Below are 9,503 nucleotides of genomic sequence, written 5' to 3'. Positions count from 1 at the left end.
AGAAATCCCCGGGCGTTGCTTCGTTTCCCCGGGAACGCGCGGCGCGAACACTCCCGACCGTGGGCGCGAGTCGACGGCGCGAGCAACGACCGTTAGTTAGCACGAGCTCCTGGATGGCGGGCGCACTATACTCCATCCTTCGAAGCGCGCGCTGTACTCCACCCTTCGAAGCACTCGTGCCCGCGCCCTTCGCTCGCTGCCGTTGGGCGGCAGCTCTCGCCCCGCGGGCCGCGCGCACCCTTCCCTCGTTCTCGCGATGCTTGGTCGTTCGCCGCCGCTCCGGTCGTTCCCTCGGAGCTGGATGCAGAGAGCGGGCGACTGGCGACAGGGCGAGGGAGGGGGGAAAGATGGAGACAACGGCGGAGCCTGCAGGGCTGCGGCTGAACGCACTCCCGAACCCAGGTAAGGGAGAGCCTAGTGCATGTCTGCGGGAATAGACACCTCGGGGGAGTGACCCAGCCCTCCTGGAGGATGGAGCGTGGGACTGACACCTCGGCTCGTGCCCGTGCAACCGATGAATCGGGCAAACACAACCGAATAATCGGGCAAATGCAACCGATTAATCGGGAAAATGCAACCAGAATCACCTGTCAACATCACCGTGGAGCAAAGGTCTGGGTCTGTCATGCGGGGGCAATGGAGCAAAGACAGTGGAAGGTTGCAAGAGGCAGGGGTGGTGGAGAGGAGCGGTGGTCAGTCCACGGTGTTGCAAAGGGGAAGGGGTTGGGTCGGCTGGAAAGGTGGCGAAGTGGGTTGGGGAGGTCAGGCTGAGGAGATGACAACCGAGGAAAGGAATGGAGGTGCTTTGCCTGAGGGATTCTCAGGGACTTGGCGCAAGGCGTGATCTCCCCGAGGCTATAAAAAAGGTAGGAAAGATGGTTTTGTGGGAGAGTTGCAATGGCATAGAGTAGAAATGCGAAAGGGAGATTTGTGTAAGAAGGAACAGATACTGGATATGATTGAATACCTTGGCTTCTGTGAATAGAATAGGGTCTATGTGGGGTGAGGTAGATATCTCAGGAGAAACCCATAAGCAAAAGTATGATGAAATGTATTTGTTGATAGTAGAAATACATTTTGTTTATGGACATGTCAGCGAAAATAGACACAAGAAACTGCAGATACTGGAACCTTGAGCAAAACACAAAGTGTTGGAGGAACTCTGGATCAGACAGCACGTGTGGGAGGGAATGGCGATGTGCCATTTCAGACTGATTGGAGTAGAGTGAGAAAGCTGGGGTATGATAAACGCCTGGCAAGTGATAGGTGGATACATGTGATGGGGGCTTGTTTGGCTGATGGGTGAAGTAAGTGATACAGGCTAGAGTTGAAAAGGATACAGAAGGGTGCCAGATTAGGAGAGGTGTAAAATGTAAAGTCAGAGGGAGGGATATGACTGGAAGGGGAGGGGAAAGAGGTGGGATAAAGGAAATGGGAGTTAAGTGTTCAAAGGAGGGGAAATAAGCAGGGTGGCAGGGAAGAGGGGATGGGAGCTGGTGGAGGAAACGTGTGCACTGGGATAGAGGGCAAGGGAAAGAGGGGAGTGGGGGCATGTCTTGCTTGAAATTGGATAATTCAATGCTCATAACATTGGGTTGTCAGCTACAAGTGGAATATGAAGTGCTGTTCCTTAGCTTGAGTGAGAAAAGATCTACCTGAGACAACAACCAAAGAAGAAGATGTGTGCCTGAAGGGTTGTACAAGTGAAATACATGCAATATTGAGCTCATTGGGAGGAACCAGTAAATGCCTCACTTGTAATGGTTATTTGATCGAGGAGTGGACATAATACTAGACTGAGGTGGTTGTGTGTGGCAGCATTCTAGAAACTAATATACCAGAAACCAGATTAACCTGAAAGATTATGCCTTCAAAGAATGAAGTGAAAGGGTTTGTACTGAATACCTATTTCCGATGTAGACAAAGCAATTGATGAGGTTACTGTTGAAAACAAGGGACATATCTGAGTGTCGCCATATATGTGCTCGAAAGATTAACGGTGATGTAAACGATGCATTAATGAAGTCCATGCACAGGTTAAGCAAATAGACAGGGTTTTGAGACAAGAGACTGCAGATACTGGAATCTTGAGCAAACACAAACTGATGGAGGTACTCGGCAAGCTATGCAGCATCAGTGGAGGGAAATGGACAGACTCTTCTCAGAGTCTGAGAAAGGTTCCCAAACCAAAATATAATTTGTCTATTTCCTTCCATAGATAATGCCAACTGTGTTTCTCCAACACTTTGTTTTTGGCCAGGATTTTGAGTTTGTAATGACATGAAGTGATATTCTGATGTTTGGGAAAGATGCCTCCAAATATCTACTAGTCTCTGTGTTGTGAACTCCCCCATTTTCTGATGTTAGCTGAAGTTGGGAATCAATCTTATACAGCTGGTCTCCAGCAAAATAATGTCATCAAACTGACGAACAATCTAACCACAATGAAGATAGACACAAAAAGCTGGAGAAACTCAGTGGGACAGGCAGCATCGCTGGAAAGAAGGAACGGGTGACGTTTTGGGTCGAGACCCTTCTTCAGACTGGTTAGGGATAAGGGAAACGAGAGATATAGACAGTGATGTGGAGAGATATAGAACAAAGAATGAAGGATATGCATAAAGGTAACGATGATAAAGGAAATAGGCCATTGTAAGCTGTTTGTAGGGTGAAAATGAGAAGCTAGTGTGACTTGGGTGGGGGAGGGATAGAGAGAGAGGGAATGCCGGGGCTACCTGAAGTGAGAGAAATCAATATTCATACCACTGGGCTGTAAGCTGCCCAAGCGAAATATGAGATGCTGTTTCTCCAATTTGCGTTTAGCCTCACTCTGACAATGGAGGAGACCGAGGATGGAAATGTCTGTTTCGGAATGGGAAGGAGAATTAAAGTGTTCAGCAACCGGGAGATCAGGTTGGTTCAGGCGGGCTGAGCGAAGATGTTCCACGAAACGATCGCTTGGTCTCGCCGATGTACACATCTTGAACAACGCATACAGTAGATGAGGTTGGAGCAGGTGCAAGTGAACCTCTGCCTTACCTGAAAGGACTGTCAGGACAGAGTCAAGGGAGGAGGTATAGTGACAGGTGTTGCATCTTCTGCGGATGCAGATGAAGGTACCTGGGGAGGGGGTGGTTTGGATGGAAAGGGATGAGTTGACCAGGGAGTTGCGGAAGGAACGGTGTCTGCGGAAGGCAGAAAGGGATTGAGATGGGAAAATATGGCTAATGGTGGGATCCCGTTGGAGGAGGCGGATATCTTGGAGGATTATGTGTTGTATGCGACGGCTGATGTTGTGGAAGGTAAGGACTAGGGGAACTCTGGCTCTATTGCGACGAGGGGGGGCAAGGGCGGAGCTGCGGGGTACTCGAGGAGACACGAGTGAGGGCCTCATCTATGAGAGGGGAATCCTCGTTCCCTAAAGAATGAGGACATCTCGGATGTTTGAGTATGGAACACCTCATCTTGGGCGCTGATGTGGCGTAGTTGAAGAATGAATTCACAACAAAATTAGGAAGTTAAAAAGCAGAAATATAACATGGATCAAACAAATGCCATGTAATCAAGATTAGAATGTACACGATTAAAAGTAGAAACTGAAGTAGAATAAATATTTTGAGAATTTTCCTAAAAATATTATATTTTGAACTGCGTAAAAGTATTTAAAATATTTTTTTTCAGAAGTTGCTGAGCTTTAAAGTTTGCACATCATTAAAACAAACTTCAAACAACAGGTAGTATTTTAAAATTACAATAAGAACAATTTGTAAATTCTTTAATGAAATTTCTTAAATTCTTATCTGTTTGAGCCGGAGAAGGCTATAAATTGGGTCAACTTGCATTTTATTGATTAAGATTTGGTTTTATTATTAGTTACACTTTGAAACATAATTTAAATTTATCAAAATGTATTCAATTTTAGACAGAATTATAGAACTATTGAGGAAATAACAGAACTATATGGAAGCCCTATATTTGATTTCAGAGACATGTAGTATTAAAATAAATTTGTATTTCTACAGCACCTTTATACATCCTAGAGGTACACAAATGTTTAATGTGAGCACAGTGCTTTTCTTTAGTTATTGCTGCGCCGTAGGCAAATAAAGCACTACTGTGAGTACAATATCCCATGAAAATAAAGTGCATAAATTATCAGGTAATCTGTTTTGGTATTAGTTGAAAGTCAAATATTGGCCAAATCAGAAAAACGTTTTAGATTGTGAAATATTCACCTGGGAGGTCAGCTAGATGTCAAGGAGCTAGATTGGAACTCGCTTGTTCCATGGCTAGATGAGAACGACTATTTCTCAATTCATCGTATGTTCTTATGAATAAACCAAAAGCATTTGGAAGTACTACCAGTAGGAAAACAATACCAATGGTCTCCTTCCGTTACAAGAAATCAGACTGTCAGAATAGGAGTGCTTTCAAACAAAAAGTACAAAGAAAGTTGACTGGATGAAAATAGAACGTTTCTGAAAACGAAACACGTGTATATATTGTTTATTCCTTCCAATAATGACAAATTTCTGATATCCAAGTGGTTCATTGGGATTTAATTTGATGAATGCTTAGAACGTGTGTTTCAGTCCTAATTTTTCCAGATTTAATACCCATGTAATTACCAGTCAGAATGATGACTGGTGGTTTCTGTGAGAAGTGCTTGCTAATTTCTGAAGTTAACCAGCTGTGTGAGAATTAGACACTATATATCCTTTTTAATGGATCATAATTTTAATGTGATGATTTCATGACTTTTGGTTGTCAAAGTTGTTATGTGTGATAGATTCAAGTAAAACACACCAATCTACTGATGCAAGAAATCTGAAAGAAAAACGGGCTGGAAAATCTTTGGAAATCTGAACTTGTGGGAAATAAACAATGACCGATATTTGTGAAAAGTAGCACTGAATTAAATCCTTTTATTTGGGGCTGAATTTATCTTCTATAGATTCTGAAATGCTTCAGCGTTTCTTAAATATATATTAATTATTTAGTGAGCTGGCCAATAATAACTGAAAAGCAATTATGACACAAGCAGGTCGAAAAGAGCAGAATTGCTAGTTATATGGACAAAGGGTATGTGGGCGAATATCTGATCCAAATGGGTGAAAAATAATAAATATTTACTTATAGGAAAGGGTTGTAAGGTGGAGCAGCTTACTACCAATAGTGCTCAAATGCAAAATGGGAGCAGGTGTTCAATTGTTTGTGAAGAAATAAAGCTTACAAATTGTGCAGTTGGAGAGGACCAGTGTAGAATCGCCTTATTTTTCCAATATGTCTAATATTTGTTTCAGGAGGGAAATAATATTGAACTGAGTAATGGAAAGTGCTTACTAGGATTCAGTGCTTTAAATATGTCAGTGACAGAAAAAAATATTTTTCATTGCATCAAGCTTGAAGCAACTGTGGTGGCTTCATTAAACCCAACTTATTTTACTCCCTTGGACATAATATGTTTTTCAAATGTTACAGGAATTCCATTTTTATTATGAAATTTCAGAAAAGGTAACATTTGATATCTTCAAAGCTCATTAGTTTTACATGTTATTTTTCATTTTATTTCTGTACTTAATAATCCAGGGAAAATTAACCTGGGAGTTAAATAAGAACAAATTTAATATACAGTGTAATGGTGGATAGTCATGGGGAGAGCATGCAAGGGAAAATACTTTCTAGTTTTGAAGCAATTTTCTTAAAAAAATATTCTTTCTTATGAAATTCATAATTATATAAAATGTATTTATGAATATTATAAGTACTATTAAAATAATATTTATGTTGCATTTTATAGCTGCACTTAATAGTTGAGGGAAAATTAATCTGGGGGCCGATCATCAATGAGAGTGAATTTGATGTGTAATGTAATGGTGGAAAGTCTCAGATAGAGTATGAAAGGGAAGGATACTTTTTTGTTTTTAAGCATTTTTGTTTTTAATGGATGAGGAAGCAAACAAATTGCTAGCTTTCAATTTTGTATTGCTTTCATTTGATAAAACTTTGAGATCATAAATAATGATGGACTGTTGAATATAAATGGGTTCCTATTCTCAGTGATGGTGAGGTCCAGCATACGAGTGAGTGCAAGAGGTGAAATTCAGGTATTTACAACCATCATCAGCCAAAAATCAAAGGAATTGAATTACCTTAACCTCCTGACTTTCCACAATTATGGAATCCATATAATATCAACAACACATGGGATTCAGCAAAGGCTCTGACAGCCTCCAAGACGTTTCCTGAAGGCGTATGGCTTAAGCTAACTGCACTCCTTGCCAAATTCTTACAGTGCAGCTGCAACATGTGGAACATTGCCCAGGTATGTCCTGTCTGGAAAAAGCAGGGAAATTTCAATCTGGCCAATTATCACCCACTCTCAGTCATCAGCAAAACAATGGAATTTATCAATAACAGCATTATTGATTAGCACACTGTTCAATAACTGAGTTGCCAATTTGCATTGAAACCATTGAGCTGCAAATCACCAAACATCTATGGTCCACACGAACATAAGATCTCCATTCTGGCAAAGACAATCCTTGATATTTGAGTTGCATTTGCATTAATGAGCCCAAGTAAAGTTGAATCCAGTGGGAAACTATGAAATCTCTGGGAGTCATTACCTAGCACAAATTAAAGTTGATTGTGGACAATGAAACCATTTTCCTTTCCAAGTCAAACATCTTCAGTTGCACCATCTGATCAGAAGTAAAACTATTTGCTAGGGTAAGTATAGTCAATTCCATTGACAATTCTTGATAATGAAGCAGGTTGTGACTACAAGCAGCAAGATCTGGACACCATTCAGGAATTAATTGATAATAAGTAGCCTATGGTACCTGAGTAGCCAATTGGTTTTAATGAAGCCACAGTTACATCTGGCTTGTACAATTGACACAAAAGAGAACGTTGCTGAATCATTGACCATCAGCATTCCAGGAATTGCCCCTATACAGAAACTTGATTGGATTAGCCATGTAAATACAACAGCTACCAGAGCAAGCCAGAAGCGCCGTATTCTCTGGTGCATGACTCCCATTCTAATGAACCGAATCCTTTCCATATCTACAAGATATGTCAGGAATGTGTTGCCATTTTATCCACCTGTGTGGACATGTGCAACTCCATTAATATTCAACAAACTTGCCCTTATTGAATTCAAAATCCCCTACTTGATATGGCAGCCTTTAAACCTAGGGCAGTAACCCCCCCATCACTGGCACACTATGGCTGTGCTTTGCACAATCAGCAAGATGCACTACAGTAACTCAGCAAGGCTTCTCTCAAACCCAGGAGGTCCACCTCCTAAAAGGACAATGCCAACAAATACAGGGGGAAACCATCTGTGTCCCTGTCGGAGTGGTATCGTGACATGGAAATGAATTGCCAGCTCTGCATGTTTGTGTCAAAAACCTCCTTTTACTAAACACCATGCAATGAGTTATTTTACTTCACACACTGCGCAGATTGGACCCTGCTTTCTCAAGGGCATTATGGCTCGGCAGCGATGTTGACGTTTCCAAATTGTCCACATCCGATGAATGAAAGATCGCTATCCCTGAATTAAAAGTTGAATTAGATATATTTAACATAATTTATTTTTTTCATTCTTGTATTCAGTTTTGCTGTACATATTTAGAAGCGGTTCTGTGCCCTTATTGATTCTTTTGAAATTTACATTTTGTAATAGACAATTATCACTGGTACTGATATAAGTAAAATTTCAAGTATGACTGAAAGGAAATTGAGCCCTAGGTATCCTTTATAGCTTTTAATTTCATAAATAGAATATGATGATGACTTTTATCATCTTTTTGCATTTATTGGACAAAACAATGCAAAAAAAGCAAAAGTCACAGTGAAAGTGACTTGCACTTTTGCTATAATTTGCGAAATAACTCAGTACAAATAATTTAAATTAATTTAATTCCTTTTTTCATAATTACATTTTGATGTGATGGAATGGTTATAAAATATTAAGGGACTCATTAGTTTCCTTTAAAGCACAGGTGTCTTGCAAAGTAAATCCTGAAGAAGGGTCTCGACCCAAAATGTTACACATTCCTTCTCTCCAGCGATGCTGCCTGTCCTGCTGAGTTACACCAGCTTTTTGAGTTTATCTTTAGTTTAAACCAGCATCTGCAGTTCCTTCTTACACAAAGTAAGTTCCATTGTCCTTTGCCAAGAAGCAAACTCATGCTGTTGAGAGCCTGTGGGATCATAGACCTGAAACTTTAATTAACCACTTTGTTTCTGATGGCGGTAATGTTATCAGGTATTTCGTAAAATAAAAAAATATTATTGATGTTGTGGCCCACGTCTTTTATTGGAGTTCCTAGTTGCTTTAAAGCCAAATTCAGATGCCGTGTAGTCCTTAATAGCCATTTTTACTTGGAAAATTATTAGACATCTTTAAATGAAAAGTGTAGTGCTGCTCTGGACTTCTATCAGTCAAGTAAAAGAGTTGAAGTTTAATATTACTAGCGGAGAAATTAATCGTTTACAAACATCTAGGAGCAGGAGAAGCCCCTTAACTTCTCTATCAATGAATAAAAAAGTGGCTGATCATATTGCAACCTCAACTTTGCATTCGGGCCGTGCCCTCGTAACTTTTCATCCTCTTTGCATATCAAAAATCTATACTTCTGCTTCAAAAATATTCAACTTATATTCTGCTTTCACTCAATGTTGAAGAGTTCCACAGACATGTGACCCAAGGGGAGAAAATAATTCCTTTATCTCATTCTTAAATTGGCAGCTCTTATTTTCACATGGACAGTGCAAAGTGTTAAATAAGCTGTGCCATTTTGATTTTATTCATCAACTTTGTTTGATATCAGCTTAAGTTTTGAGAATCCAAATTTGCAGTTGTTAAAAGTAGGAAAAAGAAAATGGATTGTGTTGTAATGCTCTTTGTTTGAGCAGTGGTCCCATAGATACAAGCACCTTCCAATCTACGTGGCAATTAAACACTTGAGCGATTTCAAGATATGTTTAATTATAGTAATTAGATTTAAAAAGAAGGAAATAGCACAATAAAGCATGTTCCCTACATTACATAATATCCTTGCATCATAAAGTGGTACAGCTCAATTGGAGATCTTTGGTATCTAATATTTTTTTCTTGCGTTAGATATCTTGAACAAATCAGTAAAAAAGTACTGTTCTCTAGTATAGCATTCTTACACCAATCAGCCAAAACATTATGACCTGATGAGCCAAACCATTATGACCACCTGCATAATATGCTGTTGGTCCTATGTGTGCAGCCCCATACGTAGCAGGATGCGATGCACTTTGTATTGTGACACATTCGTCCCGTGACCAGCATTAACATTTTCTGAGACTTGTGCCACTGTAGACCTTCTGTCGGTTTGGACCAGACAGTATAGCCTTCGTTGCCCTCGAGCATCGATGAGCCGCGGGCGCCCAACACCCTGCCGGTATGAATGAATGAATAAATACGTTTATTGGCTAGTCAAGTCAATTTTATTTGT

General features: G+C 40.4%; 1 protein-coding gene across 4 annotated transcripts in view; it reads left to right on the top strand.

Annotated features, from left to right (window-relative positions):
* Window positions 1-223: 223 nt before the first annotated feature.
* The window catches only part of dagla (diacylglycerol lipase, alpha), a 167,450-nt gene continuing 158,170 nt past the window's right edge, over window positions 224-9,503 (top strand). For all 4 annotated transcript variants that reach the window (XM_078415439.1, XM_078415434.1, XM_078415432.1 and 1 more), the window contains exon 1: window positions 224-402. The gene's annotated coding sequence lies outside the window, so the exon portion shown is untranslated. The remainder of the gene's footprint in view (window positions 403-9,503) is intronic.

The sequence above is a fragment of the Rhinoraja longicauda genome, chromosome 18, assembly GCF_053455715.1.
Source record: "Rhinoraja longicauda isolate Sanriku21f chromosome 18, sRhiLon1.1, whole genome shotgun sequence".
NCBI classification, from domain to species: Eukaryota; Metazoa; Chordata; class Chondrichthyes; order Rajiformes; family Arhynchobatidae; genus Rhinoraja; species Rhinoraja longicauda.
This window is presented reverse-complemented; position numbering and strand designations above follow the sequence as displayed.